The following is a 20,171-nucleotide window of genomic DNA, read 5'->3' on the forward strand; positions in this document are numbered from 1 at the left end:
ATAAAAGTTAACTGCAGTTTGCAGTTTTTGAGCCTTGGTAACTGGTTTGTTACTTATGTTCTTAGGTGAAAGAATTTAATGAGGTGTTTCGCATCACTGGTTAACTTGCGAGAGTTTATATTTTAGTTTTATCTTGTTAATTCTGTTTAATCTGCTTTCGCTTTCCGCGTTTTGAAATAGTTTTTATTTATAGAAGATAACTTGTTATAAAATGATCATACTTTTTTTCAAACAATATTTTATTTTCTATATAGGCATACCGAGTTTAATTTACTTTTCAATTTAGAGTTGTGTAAAATTTGAAGAAATACTTTAAATCAGAAAGCTTTTATAATTCTATAAAGTACAAGATGTAAAAACCGGTAAATCCATACTAATATTATAAATGCGAAAGTAACTCTGTCTGTCTGTCTGTTACTCAATCACGCCTTAACTACTGAACCAATTTGCATGAAATTTGGTATAGAGATATTTTGATATCCGAGAAAGGACAAAGGATAGGTTTTATCCCGGAAATCCTACGGGAACGGGTTTTTCTTTGAAAACGCGGGCGAAGCCGCGGGCGGAAAGCTAGTCAAACATAAAGTCTGAAAAATTTCATATTTCCGTACTTACATACAATAAAAATTTCTCTCGCACGCTGGCATTTAAAAAACGTTTTATTTAACGAGTCATTACCTACATACAAAATGGGAGTTGCAGGTTACCTATTTGTTTGGAAAAATGATGCGGTGAGACATATGAAAATCCAGTGAGGATCGTTTGTCTTATTTTCATAACGAGTACGAGTCGGGGCCAACGACCTCATTATCCTGAGGGTCTGAGTCGCCAGTCGCCACGTGTGGAAATTGTTTCTAGACGGGATATTTAAGCCTCCCCATTTGTAAACATTTGTCTCGTTTCGGGTATTTGTCATAAGTGAGTTATAGGTTTGTATGGGTCAGCGTTTACAGGTTTATTGAAGTGAAACTTCTTTATCGGGGTTGAAAAAATTTTGTGTAACATTTTTTCGTTACGCGTGACATTTTTCCGTTACGCGCCATCTTTTTCTTATCCCTACCACACGTGATTCGACGTATTTCTGTAAAGTTGTATACCTATAGTAATTTTTTTTGTAAAATAAGGTCAGAAAGAAGTTTCACTTCTTACGTGTGTACACTAGTACACGCACACATTTTTTTATACAATATTCTGTTGTAATAGCCAGTTGGAAATATAAAAACGTATTACGCGCGTATTAGCGCTCTACATAAGGAAAAATTTATATCTTAAAAGGGCTTTATTGGTTTCCATTGATAAAATATTATACCTATTTTCAATAAGCACATAATATAATATATTAAAATCATCTAATGCTATAATTTCAATTTTATTTACTAATTAAAATTAATTTGAAATCTATGTTACACTAAATTTCTAACGACTTTTCTACTGAATCAATATTTTTTTTACTATACAAAAGCAGAAGGCTATAATGAAAAATTCATACATATATTGAATCAAGCATCCCCATGTCAAGTGAAAACTTATTTAATAACATTTCCTATTCTATAGAGTCCCTACATCACACAAGGTTCAGAGTTCAGACGTCGAGCCTTATCGACGTGTTATATCTTTTCGGAGACAGAATGAGGTCATTCCAACTTATGACCATTAGCGCTTGTTTATTTTGCCCACTAAAGCGTGTGATGTGAAATAATTAGTGAATATGTGTACTATACGTGTTTATTACAAGAAAAACGTATATGTTAGTAGATTGTAGTCTTTCAGAAGTAGATTAAATCAAAAAAATACTACTACGGTACAGTACTGTGGTAATAGTTTGCGAATACATGAAATCTCTTTTGTCAAATTAAAGAAAACATCTTAAAATATAATAGATAAATTTATCATCCTTAAAATATCATAAAATGCAACAAAAAAACTTTATATGGCCATAATTGAAGTAAAAAGTCGCAGATAAAAACGATACAAAATAAAAAAGTGAAGTCCTCGTTATCCCAATATACGTTGCAATCCGCGATACAGATTATGGTTAGGGAGCCAGGTGCAAATTTGGTTAACTATTTCCTCTCAAGAGATAATTCGTCAGACGCATGAGAGTATAGTATTATAAAGCCTCGTGAACGTCAGCTGGCGCTCGGTTGGGGGGGGGTGAGCGGTTGTAGCCTCCCACGCACATAGGAAAAAAAATACATTCATTCATTCATTTCCTCTCAGCTAAAAATTTGTCAAATTGTAGCTAACCCAATATCTCAACGAAAAAAAATAGTCAGCTGGTTACAACATGGTGTATTATACGTCAGCTGGTGTCTCGAACATGAAAGTTAAATTTAAAGAAAAATTTATTTTCCGTTATTTCCTCTCAAACAAAAATGTACCTGATGATAGCTTAAATATGTAACTGTGGATAAATATATATGTCAGCTGGCTGTATCTTGGTGGAAAAACCGTCAGCTGATACGGGAGGCTACAACCACTCTTCCCCCCAACCGAGCTCCAGCTGACGTTCACGAGGCTTCATAATACTATACTTTGATGCATTTTACTAATTACCGCTTGAGAGGAACTTGGTCATAAAATCTGCTGCTGGCTCCCGGACCATTACACACTCGATAGCGGTTAAAAATCCAAAAAAGAAAAAAAATTAACGCATGCACCACAGACAACGAAACTTGCAAACTGTGCACATAACTATTAATGGCGGCAGATAGCGTTGCACGTAAAAGTAAATTGCGCGGAACTAGTTCTTAAAACTATAAAAGTTTATGGACACATTTTGCGGAGATGTAGACAATGGTGTATAATGTCACAATTTTGCTTCCAGTAGCTGTGTATCAGCAATTTCGTACTTATTTACATATTTTGTCGACATTTATGATGGCGGTGTAAAATGTAATGTGTAATTTGAGAGCGTTGAGATTTTAATTGTCATTTTAAATGGGATATTAAGAATGTTTTGGATTTTTTACAGCTATTGTATAATATGAACAACAGAAATGAGAAAAGCTTCGCGATTTGTAGAAAATTTGCTATATACAGGGTGTCCCGCTATTGGTATACTAAGCGCGAAGGAACTTGTAGTTTTGCATACACTGATCACGTAAAAAATACTTTAAAAAAAAATTACGTCCAAAATTTTTTGCTAAATTTTTCCTGAAAATCCATGTTTTCTTCTCTAGCTTCGCGCAGCCGGCATATATACCGCTTCTCTAATATGAGCATTTTATCTATGAAAACATAATCTTAAACGATAGCTCACGTGCTGGTGGCAAAGTTGGGCGGCTCGCTTGTTATGGGTGTACACATAGAGTTTTAAGAATTCATCTATTTGAAAAAAAAATGCGTCTGGAATTTTTTAATTATTTTTTACGTACTCAGCGTATGCAAAACTATAACCTCCTTTGAGCTTAGTATACCAACAGTGGGACACCCTGTATATGTATATTTAGATTTTAGAAATATTTAGCATTAAATATTGTTAACTCTTAAAATTAATAGTCAACTGCTAATTATTAGCAACATGCTTTTTGATTTCTCTACCTTTCTAGCTCTACCATATTAAATTTAGTATTCTCTTTCTGTGTAATATTTCTAGCATTTTACAGTGTACATTTGGGTCGTCGGTTTTGGCTGGGGAATACTGCTGCTCTATGAGATCGGCAAAAAGCAATAACCTATTTTGTGGCTACTGTATTATTTTCTATTTCCCCTAGGACAAAGGCTACGTGTACTCTAAAAGTATCCACAAGACAACCGCCTGCAGAAGTCACTATTTTTCTCAATTATATAATTTTATCTTACGTACGGTTCTATCCCATCATAATTCCTAATCATTTATTCTTTTAGTATTTCTAATAAGTGAAAGCTTGTAAGAACCCGTTTCTTATAAGTTTTCACATATAATAGAAGTTTGTTTTGAAAGTGTTTCTGATGAAACAAACATGAAGGAGATGATAGTAAGGGGATTTATTTGACAATTAATGATAGTTAAACAGTGAAACCCATAAAAATGTAGTCAAAACTATTTGAAAAACTAGCGATTACCAATTACATAGTTTGGTTTCTAACAGCTGTTATCGCGTACTCATTTCACCCTTTTAAAAGTCCACTGTCCCCATCCAGTCTAGAAGCTATTTCCTTTCCACAATCGAAAATCGATCGCCGTTTTGCATGCAATAACCTAGAAATATTCCAGGAAAATCAATATTCTATACATTAGATTAAATGCTCGTTCAAATTTCAAGGTTTGCGTCGTTTGTACTAAAGTCCAACAGTTAGTGTCAGGTACAATCATTAGAAGTTCAAAAAGTTAAAATTGACAACATTAAACCTGGCACATGGAAGCTATTAGCGTCCGTAAATTACATGAAATCATTTGGCACGGTTTCAAACCGGAGCAAGTTTAATTAAACTACCATTAACCAAATCCCCACTAAGATTGGATAGTGTTCACGCATGAACTATCCCTAACTTATATTAGCATAGTTTGATTGTATAGGTGACGTCAACGTGACAATATACCGCATGTAATGTGAATCCATCATTAATAACTTTAGTTACACAATATGAGGTTATTGTATATTGCTGACGGGAGAAAATGATACACGAGAAATGTGCGAATGTGGCATGAAATACAGTCATCAACGTTATTCTAAAAAATAGTAGTATTTCTAAAAAAATATTAACATAGCACAGCTCTATGAAAAAATTTGTTGCTCTTAGTCAAAGCTTTTTAAGGAAAACCATTCAAATTCGTTTCAATAACATTAATAGTTACAATAAAGTATATAAAAATCTGTAGCTTTATTGCACAACAACGTTATACCAAAGTGAAAAGGCGTTCTAGCTATAACGCAGCGACATGGCTAGTTGGCTGAAAATTTCGCTCAGAGACGAGGCGGATATTGGAAATTTTGGAGGGGCATCCAATACTGTCACTTGACGAGTATTGCTACGCGATAGCTGCTCTATTTGAGTGCACAATAAAGGCAAAACAATACTCGTGTATTGAAAAAGCTCTTTTTAAGCTAACGTGCCTTACCTTCGTTTTATAGAGCAATGATTTTACTTGTTAGTTGTGAAAAGACGGCCATGTTTTTGTGATATACATATTTTGTGATATGTAATTCTTTAATTTGTGTATAAGTTCAATAGCAATAACATACACAAACAATAATTCTTATTTTAATTGAAAATTACGATGCTCTGTTTTTTAAACAGATTTAACAATACGCTTTTTGTTAGAACAGAGATTGCATCTAAACATCTTTTACATTCGTTTCCCCGGGGTAAATGGTTTTTATTCAAATTACAAACAAACTGTAATAAAAACAAGATTCTTCGTTGTTTCAAGACTTGCATTGTTTTAAGTTCAACGAAGCAAGCTAGGTTAAAAGGTGGAGTCACAAAGAATAAAAATTTGTATATGCTTAGTACAAACTCAGCGAGGACAGCGGTGACAGTGTTTGCTTTTAATTAAATTTCTCCCATCGGGAGGTGAGGGGGGAGGCTTAACAGCGTAATTAATAGACCTCTGTATTTCGCTAAATTGTCACGTGTGTGGTGTCCTGATTATGTTTGTTGTTATATGGAAATTCTGAGTTATGAGTTATGAACACGTAGACGTGGAAATATTACGTTTTTTTTGTTTATTGGATCATTTTATTACAGGCCTTGAATTAGCAAAAGGTGATAATGAATTCGTTGTTTAAACTGTGTACACGTAGAAATTATTTAAGGTAGAATAGAAACACAAATTCATGCATATTTCAATAAAACCAATTTATTATAAAATACTTCACATACGACAGTTCTAAATTTAAAAACAAATTGCATTTCCACATGAAACCAATCGGATACTCGTAAAGAAAATGTAATATAAAAATGCAGCGGATACGGCGTTATCGATGATATAGTAATATCGATGGAATCGGATACTCAAATGCGTTGTTTGAGGTAGGTCATTTCGAGTTATTGCATATCAAATGTACTGAATTAAGTGTTGCAATTTATTCGTGATTATATTGAAATATGAGATGAGTTTTGTATATTATTATTTTATTCAGTAGATACATTGTTTCAATTCAAAACTAGCTTATCTCATAAGAAAGGGTTACTTAGAAATGGCTCACATTAATCATGATTTAGAAAATGTTCAGTCAATACTTTTGTAAGACAATTTAAATTTTTTAACAATAATTATTATCTTATATTATAACTCTGTTAGTTCTATAATAGCATTTGTTTGTAATTTATGTTATATTTTTCTCATTAACAAAACTTCTGTCCCCTGTATTGACCTGCATCTAACGTAAATAATTACGGCACTTTCCTACAAGCTAAGTCGTCAAGGAATAATGAACACAGGGCTTGAATAGCACTCGATTCCTCTTACTGTTGGCGAAACATCCGCTCCATTGAAAGCTTCACGAGCTTGAAGGGCTTTTGCCTTTATGGGGTTTGAGAATCAATGGTGATTTGCGAACTTAATTTCGGAAGAAATTGTAGGGCGAAAATATTGACGAAGATAGTATTGAGTTTTGTGGTTGAGTATTAGATACATTTGGTATTACTAGTGAAGCTTAGAAAGCTCGTATATATATTTTTGCTTGCTGGGATAACAGATATCTTTTATAATATCACAGCTGAATTTTCCTGTCTTATAATATTGGTCTCTGATTTTTTGTTGTAGTTTTTATATTTATTCTATTTAATATACAAAATGGTTATACGGAAAAATTACCATAAGAACTATTATAAGTAGTGTAATTAAACCATATTTGTTAAATACGTAAACATTTTAGTAAATAAACCGCTTCGTTTTCCTTATTATGGTTAAAATTCCAAATTTGTACTTCTGTTTATACCTAAGTATCTACATATTATATACAAATCAAACAATAAAACAATAGCTATAGTTTCAAAATCACCTGAAATTGGATAAGGAAAAGCAATCACTGATTAAAACACAATATATTTTTATAGCAATACAACATGGAAAAAACAACGCGATAAAACAAATTTTATTTAAATGTTGCCACACGTTTTATTCGCTTTCGATAAAATAAAAACAATAGCGTTAATCTAAAGCAAAATTGTCGAAATTTGTTTCGAAGCTTCGAATATTGCAGGCTTATTGCCCAGTGGCATATTTGGCACGGCGTGGGTTCATTGAACGTTGATACATATTCATATGCCTTGTATGCTGGTAATCGATACTCGGCCAGGTTATGCTGATGTGTTGTATGTATACTAAATGGTCATACTAATTAGCTTTTTATGTATTTGCCAATAAATATGTGATGAGAATAGAAATGCTTACCTATTGTGTGTTCTTCATGATACCCCTTCATGATGAAATCCCAATTAATGACTTAAAAACTTATGAAATTATTGTGTACTATTTCTTTATGACGCACCAAATATTAAGGTTTTCTTTCTATATATTACGTATATTTTTTAAATGCACTAAAAATAATTTACTCAAAATAGTAGCTTAAAATCACAACAGACAATAATCCTTCATGTACATGTAATAGAGTAAAAAATACATACATATCTTTATACCTAATTCCATAGATACATTACGTATATATAGTATTGAAGTACATATATATAATTCCTTTGTATGTATTTCCGTTCTTATTGTGCTTAACAAACACATCACAATGATCCCATTCTATTGGAGTAACGCCAATCTCATTTGTATTATGCAGGATTTCAATAATCAATGTAATACTCCATTTACACGAAAATCGAATTTCAATATATAGTCTGTACTGTACATAAACATAATTTAACATTTAACATCATATTACCATCGACCTCGTCGAGTTTAACTTTAATAACTTTAACACCTTTCATTCAGATATCTCTTTGTTTATTTTAAACCATTTTGTGTTATTATTTCAGTTATTAAAATTGAATCTGCTTACGAAGTTTTTCATAAATATGAATAAGCTTTATTGTTTTAAGTTTGTTTAACCTATAATAATATATAAATTAAGCGATGAATGTTTAAAAGGATTAAATCATTATGTTAATTTAAAATATAATCTGTTTCATAGAGTTTGACTTACATAGTGTGCGTGACTCATATTTTATTGATGGCTGTGAGTGTGCGTGTCTAGTTCCCTAAGGAGTGGTCTCAAATGTATAGTAGGGAACTAAAAGTGCAGCAACGCCAAGTGTCTTGTTATCAGTTTAACGAGCCATTGTAAACGAGAATTATAAACATTCCCGTACAGCGGTTAAAAGAGCCATTGTCACAGAACTGTACTATGTATTCTCGAACGTGATATAAAAGTTTGAAAACGATGCATTGATAAACTAATAACCTAGATTAGCAGCACATTGTTCCACTTTCAATGTCTTTGCTACGCGATTTTTACGTAGCGGAAGCGCTACGCTTATAACTCTGCTACGACATTACATACTTCGTAGCGTTCGTAGCTATCTTGAGATGCTCCACCGTTTTGACACTTTCATAAAAATATATTTTGTAAAATAATACATATTATATAAAATAGTACATAATGTATGTTCTACTATATTCTATTTTATTACTCAGTAGTAATAGTAGTAGTAAGTCATGTGTAAATTCATCATTTCTAAATCAAAATTTTCAATCGAAAATAACTTCCTTCGATTACTTCTTTACTTTTTACTCGACTCACATAGATGTCGATTACGACTTACACTCATTCAAAAATCTGTCTCCAATGGTAGTGGTAAAGCTAACATGTTCGCCGTCCATGAGAAAGAAGGCAAACAGATTAAACCCTAACACGCCAACCAACTTGTCTCGCTGACTGATGGTGTTTACGACTGTACTTCTGTCTGCTTTTGAACTCGTCTGTACACTTATTTGCTGTACTAAATTGCTTACGGCGCTTGTACTTTTACGGTATTGACTCATAGAATAGTTATATAATTGCTTAGTGATGGGAATTTCGTTCGGAAATGTTTTCAAATAGTCATGAAAATCGGATGAGACCTGTCAGTTTCGCTTTACACAAGATTTTAATTTGTCATAGTTTTACTCGATAAAACATACATACATACCTATATATTGTAAATGGGTTCCAATATCTACATTTAAAATAGGATGAAATTTTATTTTACGATCACAGATTATCCTGAAATATGTTATAAATGTTATAAAATTCTCTTCTTGTAAAAATAACTAAATAGCTACCTTGCATGCTGTACCAAATTGTCTATTGTTTTACATAAATACCTCCAACGCTATTCCCATACAATTTACAACTGAAACTTTCAATTTATACATAATGTGCGCTTAACTTGCCGCACGAGAATAATTTTCCGTGGAAGTTTAGAATTCTGCGAAATAGATAAACTCCCAAACAATGGTCTAAATTAACAATACTAAAGTCATTCTAGAAATCCACAATTCCGAATATTAAACAAGAAATGTAATTATACTCATTTTGGTTTTCCCTCGAAAATGGCTTTTTTGAATGATGATAATGGATAATCAACTTTATTTCTTGGTACAACTTATTATTTCTGAAAATATGGTTAATTTAAAAGAACCTTTGTCTTTAAACAATTAAAATAAATATTTTAAATACATTATTAATAATTTTAACTCATTCAATTTAATTTGAATCTCGAAAAATAATATTAGATATGCATTATATATTATATACCTTTTCGAAATTGGTATGAGCATAAAATATTGAATGAATTTACCAAGAAAAATGTAAATCTACGGACAAAGACATCACATTTCTCTCTTTTCAATACGGACGTTTAAAATCCATTAAAATATGATTGTAGAGAGAAATTTTGTTTAAAATGTCGTCCATATTTTGCCAGTTTTATTCGGCGTTCAGCTAAAATGGCGGTCACAACGAGCACACTCGACTCATTGTTATGTTGAATTATATTGTGAATACCTGAACTGTGCATTATTCACTTCTTCCTTTCAGCAAAATTATTAGCATGAGTACGGTTTAGTTGCTTATTTATTATGCAGCTAGTTGGTTTGAGGATTAGGTTGCATCATGTGAATTTACTTGTTTAGGTGGTATGGACAAAAATGAATAATGTTCAGTCGACTTTAGGTAGGTATAGCAAGTTAATCATGATTAATATACTTCATCGAAACAATTTGTAAATGTTGTTTGTTCTATGAATCTTATAGGTACTTTCGTTGTGTGTGGAATAAATAAAAATTCCTAGATCTATCGTTGAGTTTTTAAAAACGAATGAAATAGTATAATTTTTATTTTTCAGTAAGTAATACCTTCAGGCTTCAAGTACCATTAAATTTATAGAACGAAATTAAAAGTTAGATTAAAATTATGCCTATCCCTCGTAACGTTTGTGATAAAAGTGTCCATAAAATTAAAAATTCAATTTCTTACTTCAAGAGAATTTTATTGCTTCCAGTAAAAACGTGGTAATAAAACTGTTCGAGAGAAATTTTCAAAGAATTTTTAACTACTGTCTGCTTTTCTTTTATAAGTGCTCTTCGGGTTAATGCGATGCAATATCAAAGACAGTTATTTTTCTTGCTGATGTAAATTGAATAAAGAGTTGTCATCTAAAAAAGCTAGATATTCCTTTGTTGGCTTCAACAGTGCAGAATGTTATTTCTTGAAATTCTAAATCAAAGCCTTGTTTATCCTAAATTGTACTTAAAAGACAAAATCGTAGTGGCTTCTGGTTAGTAAAACAAAATACCCAAAACTGTGGGAAAGGTTTAAAAGAAGTTTTTAATAGTCGCCCCATTTAGCACGGAAAACATAAAAGGACTAAAAAATTGCATGTCCGCCATAATTCAATTATGTGGACGGGCTAGCTTTTTCGCCGCTTCTTTTGTCGAAACGCTGAAAAATGTAAAGTTAAGTTTTGTTTTTTTCATCGAGTTCAACCATAATTTAACTTATGCGATCGTTAGCTTTTGAATTAAGATGTTTTTTGAAGTACAGAAGAATACAGATTAATTTTTATCGTGAATCGAGTAAAAAGTATTACAATTTTGACTATAAATGTTTTGCATGTTTATATACATCTATTACATTTCTGTCCTTGAACATCTAAAATTGTAGAAATAATTTTTCAAGAGCTTTTTTGATTTGTGCTTTAATTAGTAGTAATGAAGGTTCATTAAAGAAAATGCTTCAAGATTTTATTTTAATCAGTGATATTAGTAATTTATATAAAGAGATGCTTTTCCCGATTAACTGTTTCTGTCATTCGCTTTCAATTCCTTTCGAAGCGGGAAACTTGGAAAATTTGTGGGAAATCTTTTCATAAATGAATTTTCTTTGAATGTTGAGCATTATTAGTTGATGAACTCGCATCTGCGGAAAGCAGAAATAGAAAAGCAAAAATAAAAATAACAAAGAAGTATGTTTTTAAATTGAAGAAAGTAATAAATTAATTATCAATTGCCGTTGTTTAAAAATGTTAATAATGTTATATTTCTATACACACCAATATTAAATTGGTTGATAAATGCCTTAAAAAAAGTCCTCAATTACAGCACAAAGCAAAATTATTAAAATTACCGTAAAATAATTAAGCATTTCATTAAACAATCGAGCGTTTCCGGCAAAAACAATAGTAGGTTTCCAATTACAAAGGTTTTAGTTTTAATTTGGTGGTGACGTGGAGTAGGCGGGGAATGGCACCTCTTTACTGGAGGGCCCTCCCGCACTCGCATCAACGAGGGACACTCGTATATAATGATGTTTTGTTGATTTCCAGTTTTATACAAACGACCATCCTTTAAGCCTACTTACACCTACGTAAAATATAAAGAATAAGCGCAACTCACTGGTATGTTTTTTTAGCTTATCTGTCAGATTATATGGTAAATTATGTATGAAAGTAGTAGGCGGAAAAGTATTAAATAGGGTATCAGGGACACAATCAGTAAGTGAAAGAAGCCCTAAGTCCCTTATGTCTACTAGACCTTTAAGCATAAAGGTTTATTAGAAACAAAACCTAAAGAATAAACCTGTAAATCCTGTCTGCATTGAGGTTCTTTAAATAGAAGACGTGGGTTGATCACTATTGATCGACTCCTTTTGTAAGAAAGCTTGATACAATGTGCTTGAAAATATTCTTCAAGAAATAGGACGCTATAAAGAATAAAATCGAAGTAAAAACATAACTCAATTTTGCATAAAATGCTTAAAAATACATATTTATAATATGTTCATTGCTGATATAATATATATTATTTTCCATTTCGTAATATTTAAAGACATAAAACCTTGTAACCAGACTGTAGGTAACTGAAAAGTTCTTTCACTATTCTGATCAAGCCACTATTCTACATGTAACATTGTTTATTACACTGGCAACAATAATCCCGAAGAACAAAAGGTTTAATTCCAACAAGTAGGCCAAACGACGGTTATATTATAGCAACCCTATTCACAATGGCGGCTGGTCGCGCGTAATGAGCGGTTACTCCAGGTCGACCATTACACCGCTAGATGACGATTACCTGTGGTTTACTTATTTTCTGTTGTTTTTATTTGCTGCTATTTATATTTCGTATTAAGGTTACATACTGAATCCTCCTTTTATTTTAATAAACATTTATGGCATGAATGTAAAATTGTTTTAATTTCTGAATGAAAAACTGTACCAATATTTTCGCTTTTTTGTCCTGATGCTTTATGTCTATAGCGACGTCTATTTGTTTTATCGATTAAATTACTAAACAATTTTAATTTTCACTAAATTTTTAGGTAAAAACTGACCCCAATTAAGTATTAAAAGGAACTAGCTGTGCCCCGCGGTTTTACCCGCATTGCTCCTGTTGGTCCTAGCGTGATGATATATAGCTTAAAGCCTTCCTCGATAAATGGGCTATCTAACATCGAAAGAATCTTTCAAATTGGACCAGTAGTACCTGAGATTAGCGCGTTCAAACAAACAAACTCTTCAGCTTTATAATATTATTACCATTACTATAGATATGTAAATAAACGACGGATTGATAAATACAAAACAGTAAACTATGCTAAAGAGCATTTAAAACAGATCGAGCTTTATGTGTGGCCGAATAAAAACCACTGAATAAATTAAGAACTTTAAGGGCCGATTTTTCAATGCTTGAATAAAACTTATTCGTCGAATAATGTATAAAACTGCCATTTTAAAAACGTATTCTAATTGCCCGTATTTGACAGTTTACGTGACATTTAAATATTATCGTGTAATACTTTATTGGACGGATAAGTTTTATCCAAGCATTGAAAAATCTGCCCTTAACAACATTCACTGCAATTGTAAACTTGCATATATTTCATTCGTTTCAATCAGCAAAACTTAATTATTTTGATTGCATCTTAGTATATGAGGTCGTTTACAGAAGTATGTAAATGCTAAAGCCACAAGCGCTTGCATAGAAAATGCAGAAAATTTACACCTTAATCAAAACATGGACTGAGATTTTGATAGTTCCAAGACGACAACCTTATATGTATTTAATTTTTTCTATAAAATATTTCTTTACTTTTTCCATCAAATATTTCTAAAGTAAAATAAACAAATCGTATCGATTGAAAAACTTTCCTTTGAATGAACTGTATTGTAACTGTATTCTATTGATTCTTTGTTTCAGTGCAATGTCACAGACAGGCGGAAATGATTCTCACTACTACTTCGAAAAAGACTACAACACAATGTCTCCATACAAAAATCAGAAAACATTTGGAAAACTTTAGTTTTTTGCAAATACCACGTAAACATCAAACATCAATTTTATTTTTTAGCTCGCATATTTCGATAACAAAAAACGTTGAGTGAATTATTTTCTCCTTTTTTCGTTTTACGTTGTTCCCTTTTAAGGTAAATTGTTTATAAAATGTTATTAGTTTGTCAGCTTTTAACAACATGTAAGCTAATAGCCCCAATGGAGCGGTTCTACCATCACTAATTCAGTTTGACTAATAGGTTTGACACAGGGCTACGTAATGACTCCACGTGTTATGTGTCGCCTGAAAACTATGGCAATCATTTTCCAATTTAATGTTTATTTACCTGTAGTTAAGGCTTTCAAATAACTATGTAAATGGATTTATAATTGAAATGTTTATTTGTGATGTGAATTTAAGCATTTTATTTATACCATAATAATATTATGTTTAGCTATTTTTATGTAGAGTCACAAAACAATAATTATTAAAGTATTTGACTAGTTGTTTCAGTTTTGTATATACTATATATACTGGACGGATTTTTACATAACTGAGATATAGCTGATATCCGAATTAATAATTAACACAACTTTTCCTAAAATAGGTAGGTAGGAATTAAAATAAATAATAAATAATTAATGAAAGCTGAAGGAGGTTGTTTTAGTGAATATTCATTGAGTATTAGAATTTTACGCAATGGTAATAGGTTTTTGTTTTCTATTTTTCCATTTCAATACACTGTATCGCACTTTTATGAAAAATGTATTTCTACTAGAACATAATAAAGAAAAATAGCATTACAATTTACAAGAACTTTACTTCGTTGAAGCCGGTAAAGGAATACAAAAAGTCAGGAACCGTGGAAATAAAAGCAAAATCGTTCTAGAAACAGTATCTTATAAGTCGACCATGAATAGCGGGGAAACTTATATAAAAAGTAAAGGTTTGAAATCTGAATTTCCAGCTCCCACGACACAAGTTCTCTTAGTGTGGGAGCTATAGTTAATTATTATATATAAGCAACAGCAACTTCTTTTATGTATCGTTAAATTTGTTTTGTTACCTACTGTATTTTTGCTGAAATAAAAAAAATTTTCATTTTCATTTTTCATTTTTTTTTTCATGAATGGAATGGAAACTAAAACTTTATACAAATTATTTTAATGTCTCTCTTTTGTACAGTTAAAGCTTTTTACAATATCAGCTTATTCTTTAGCTGCGCACCGCGGTTTCACCCGTGTGGATCCGATTCTGTTGGTCTTAGCGTGATGATATTATATAGCCTGTAGCCTTCTTCGGTTGGGCTATCCAACACCGAAAGAATTTTTCAAATCGGACCAGTAGTTCTTGAGATTAATGCGTTCAAACAAACTCTCCAGCTTTATAATATCTATTAGTATAGATTAGGTTTCCCATTTCATAAGTAGACCCAGAGTAAAACATTTAGAGGAAGACTATAATATGAAACCACTGCCAAAAAAGCAATAATTTTAAATGATGTAAAGACATAAATCGCATGGTTCCCATAACACCCCAGATTTTACGGAATAGAACATAAAAACTGCATTATTTCCGACGGCCGATAAGAATTTTATGTTTTTAGTTATGAGCCTAGCGAAATGAAATAACATCCATGGCGTGTAGTCGAATTTACTGAGAAGTGATATTACGTCGTTGCTTTGAATACTACCAATCAAATCCGATTTATATTGAAAACCAGAAATGCAATGGATGTTTTATTTGGTAATCGCTAATAGAAAACATGAATGTTCCAAGTTACATTGAATTCTCATTATAATAAAGATTGTCCGTATGCCGTTATAATATGACAAAGAGATTTAAATTTTGGTAGAGTAGATAATAGCTACTCAAAAGTAATAATAATTTAAATACTCGAATCTCCGGTTTTAGGACGCAATTTTAGATGAATCATTCAAAAATCTATTAACGAAAGTGTAATCTACATCCAGATGCCTTAATCGAATAACTTGTACACTCGTTAAGAAGGAAAGCAAATAATTGGCAAAGCCTGAAGAGGCGTTATAATCGAATCGCGCTTAATGAACCAATGCTGAAACGTTTTTCATTCTCCAGAAAACGGACTGTTTAACACAAATCATTGCTGTTTAATGACTTGTGGTTAATTAAGAGTGTATATTTTAATGTGGAAGAAGTTTAATATATACATATTTAAGGAAGAGAAATAAGTGTTTGGATCATATTTTAAATTGCTCACGAAACCGTCGGCGCAGAAACTACATAATCCATGAAAAAGACATAAAAATCAGTTACAATTCGCGATAAAATTTCGATACTATATATTATCTACCTTTTAAATACGTTAGCAAGTCATTTTTAGGTTTCGGGTGATTAACTCTACCAATGGTAGAGTTATTACCCGATTACGACACGGTCAAAGAAATAAGATTATGGGGTTCAAAAATGTGAGGCCTGTTATAACGAAAAATAAGATTTTAGGAAGCTCAATGTCATATGTTTTTTTTTCATATAAGCACTAAAATTTAGGACGGTATATAATTATAAAATTATATACGATTAGTAAAGCCACAGGACTTAATTAAGTTGTAGAGGCAATATTGAAGCACATTGAAATTTATAATAAAATTTAAAAGTAAAATCTATTAATGTATAAATATTCCATTCACTGTACAAAAGGATGCAAGTATACCCCTCTGGGACACGCAGAATCGATCCGTATATAAATAGACTGCCTCTCGGTAAGGTTTGTTATCTTTCATCATTCAATGTTTCAAAGGAAACTCGATATTCGTATAATATTTTAACGAACGATACTGGAAAATACCTTGAGTGGCAAAATTAATGGATGTTTTTGTTTGACTCCGCAACACGACGGTAAAATATCTTATGGCAAGGCAACAAAAGGGTTGCAATAGGTACCTATACATGTGCTTTAATTGTATGATATATGTATAGAAAATTAAGCAATTAAATTCGAAGTACATTTATAAAAGGTACATCTTCACGCTACAGTAATTTTTCTACGTATATTCATATAAATTGACCATGAAACGATACAAACAAATCACGTTAGGCCGAATAAAATATTTATTTACAAACAATGGACGACACTTTACCGTGTGCAAAAAATAAATTTCTCTGTCACGTACCTGATATATTTGTGCTGAACGACCTAGCTTGTAGCGTACATAATTCGATTAACACAAACGCACAACTAAACAATATATTATATTATATTCGAGCAGTACGTGTGGGTGCTACCGCGACGCGCAGAGCACTGACCACTCAGTTCCCCGCGTCGCCCTTGCAAAGAATACAGCCTGAAACGAACAGGTGTGCTAAATCTGAACTTTGTACCTTGTATTATTGTATAATTTGTACGTAAATTAGTAATGTTTTGTGTATATTCAAGCGTTGTATACTGAGTACTCTTTGTTGTTGCTTGTCTTAGGCTCTACGGTTTTGTAGAGCACGCTTGCTACGAGCGACATTACGTATTTTTGGAAATTGTGCGGTATTGTTTTGTATGATATTTAGGGACTTTAAATGGTGTATTTTGAACATCGCAAATTATACAATTTATTTCTTCGTTTTTAATATATTTTTCCATTGACGTAAAACCGAAACATATATTTTTGCTTTGTTTGAAATGTTCTTCTGTAAAAAAACAGGTAAATAGTCAGAGAGATTTACGTGTACTTATCACTAAACTATCTATTATGTATTACATAGTACATTTATTTTATAACTATTTGCGCGTCTGCTGCTTGTTTATTCTTTGTCTCTAGGGGTGGGTTGGATTCGATACTGCGCGCTTCATCCGGAAACCGCTCGCCCTTTTCAGACCTCTGTTTTGCCTAACGTCGACGATTTTGATCATTTCACGATTAGGACCGATTCTCGGTTTCATTATGATGCTGTTCACAAGTTGAAACTCGCTGTCTAAAACTTAGATTAAAAATATTTCAGATTAATTTGTTGTATACCAAACTATAAAATTGTGCGAACATAAAGACAGTGTGGAATGTTAAACTTAAATACTGAAAGATGAAAATCACAAAGAGATTTGAAATTAATAATAATACAAATTAAATATTAAGGAGATGATTTTTATAAAAACTAGGCGTATTTTGTCTACATTTTCTTGTCTTCCGACTTTTTAATGTGAATATAGATAAGGTTCTTTAGAACTAACACTAAAATTATCGGTATTGTACAATGTACATGTCGTATTGACAAAATTAATATCAAATATTCATAAAGCCTACACGTAGTTTCTCTCAATATTTCATATATTTGGAGAGAGTAATTCCTAAGAAATTCATGCTAGACAAATAATGTAGAAAACTGATGTATTATTTTCAGTAAAATGTATGTACCGTTAATTCATTTAAAGTTTTAGTATCATTGTTAATAATTATCCTTAGATAGTATTACATTTCAAAATGGCGATAGTCAAGTTAATTCGTTTAATGATAAATTCCATCAATGACAGTGATAATTTACCGTAGGTAACAACTGGCTGCATATTACACCCGACATTAGCATTATGCAGGGCTCTGTAATCTGATGAAATAATTACTAATAAAGGGGTTCAGTTTTATTAATCCGAGTTGTAAAAAAGGTTAAAATATTATCAAAAATACATAGAGTGTACATAAAAGCATATTTCAAGTACTTATCTAATATAGTGAAATAATCGAAAAAAAAACAATATAACTAAATATTTATAACAATAATATAAAATACATAATGTTTTCATATAAACAAACGGTAGATTCAAACGAATCTATTTTTAAACCTAATCTCATTTAAAGGAACTTACACATATACTTATACATATACTTCTATTTATATATAGGTAGGAACACGATTTCCTGTTCATTGCAATCTCAGACATGTAGCCAGTGAAAGCCCTCGTGAATCTCGTATATTCCGCATTGTGTTGATCGAAACCTTACGACTGACCACGTAAGCGATAGCTCTGCTCGATCCGCCTTTGATTCCATTACTGCATCTAGAGGAAACGGCACGTAATTAATCTTTTATTTATATATACTTAGTTTTGTAAATTGTAAGGTGATATTGGATAAATGCTTGAAACGTCTAATAGAAATATTTTTATGCTTTGGTGCTACGCAGCTACGATATGTTGAATAGAAAACTACTTTTTAAATAGTCTTATGAGTGTGAATCTTATTGCTGTCTTAGGTTACCTGTTTCAAAATATATTAATAAAAACTACCTCTATAAAGACAAAAGATAATATTATGATTGAACCTTCAAAAGCAAATTGTAATAACGAGCTCTACCTGTACCTATCTAGTAGTAACTACATAGATTCAGTTACCTACACTCGACATAAACTCCGCTCTTACCGCAATATTATTATAGAAAAATGGTTCTAAAGTTGATAACGAAGGAAGAAATATTACAGGAAAGGCTATATTTCACAAACACATTAATCTAACTCCGCGGACGGGAAGCGGGTAATATTGTACAGGAACAATGCATGTCCGTTCAACTTCTTGGTATGTTTAAAAACATTTTTAACGTTTTTCAATTGTATCTCTTGCATTCATAATATGATCTCTGTAGTAATATGGGTTTTACCCATGTTTTACCAATATATGTAAGCAATGTGTCACCGAGGCCCGCAAATTAAGGCGTAGTGTTTAAGATTTCGGGAAATGAATTTTAAATGAATTTTGATGTTTTCAATTTCTTTACAGTTTGTATTGGTACTGGATTACATGTTGTAAATAGTAAAAAAAAGATTAGAAAGAACTGAGAAACAGAAAAGTTTACTAAACCAATGAATACTGAATTTTCTTTCAAGATTATACGCTAATCAAAATTGTACAAAACTGTATATAATGCAAACAGCAAAAGTTATACACAAGAGCAATAACCACACGCTACACTAAAAATACCAATAACACTGCTTTAAAATTGGAGCGGCCTTAAATGAATTCTTACTTCATTACACCCAAAATGTTTTCAACGATTTATCGAGGGTACTCATTTTCTCTCATAACAGTGGGAGCTGGGTAATATAAACGCTGGACCAATCACAACGACTTATTTTAAGACGTTACGTCAATCAATATTCCGGAAGGGGACTCAGGACTCACGGTCTTGCTTAAGCCTCATGGTAAAGATGAGATAATAATAAATATTAACCGGCAAAATTTACGAAGATTTCCGAGATTTGGGAACGAAATATTTAATATATTTTGGCTACATGTGGTTTAGATTATATAATTATTTATGCTTGAATCAAGATGATTTAATAAAATACTTACCTTAATAACCTACGGCTACGTTTGTAGATTGTAGGTCGATTAAATATACCAATTTTAATAAGAAGATTTAATATTCACATTTTAAACATAGAATATTGTAGTAAACAGATAATTATAGAAATTATAATAATTAGTCAACTTCGGTTTGTGAATATATACTCGAGAAGAAGAAGAA

The 20,171-nt window shown here is 31.7% G+C and overlaps 1 protein-coding gene across 1 annotated transcript in view; it reads right to left on the reverse strand.

Annotated features, from left to right (window-relative positions):
* LOC149906344 (thrombospondin type-1 domain-containing protein 7A-like) overlaps positions 1-16,955 on the reverse strand; it is a 76,218-nt gene extending 59,263 nt beyond the window's left edge. Inside the window, exon 1 of the mRNA XM_090104781.1 lies at positions 16,841-16,955. The gene's annotated coding sequence lies outside the window, so the exon portion shown is untranslated. The remainder of the gene's footprint in view (positions 1-16,840) is intronic.
* Positions 16,956-20,171: the final 3,216 nt, after the last annotated feature.

This window comes from Colias eurytheme, chromosome 8, assembly GCF_061535395.1.
Source record: "Colias eurytheme isolate Ceu_HAF_F1 chromosome 8, ilColEury1 Martin Lab GWU primary, whole genome shotgun sequence".
Classification (NCBI taxonomy): domain Eukaryota; kingdom Metazoa; phylum Arthropoda; class Insecta; order Lepidoptera; family Pieridae; genus Colias; species Colias eurytheme.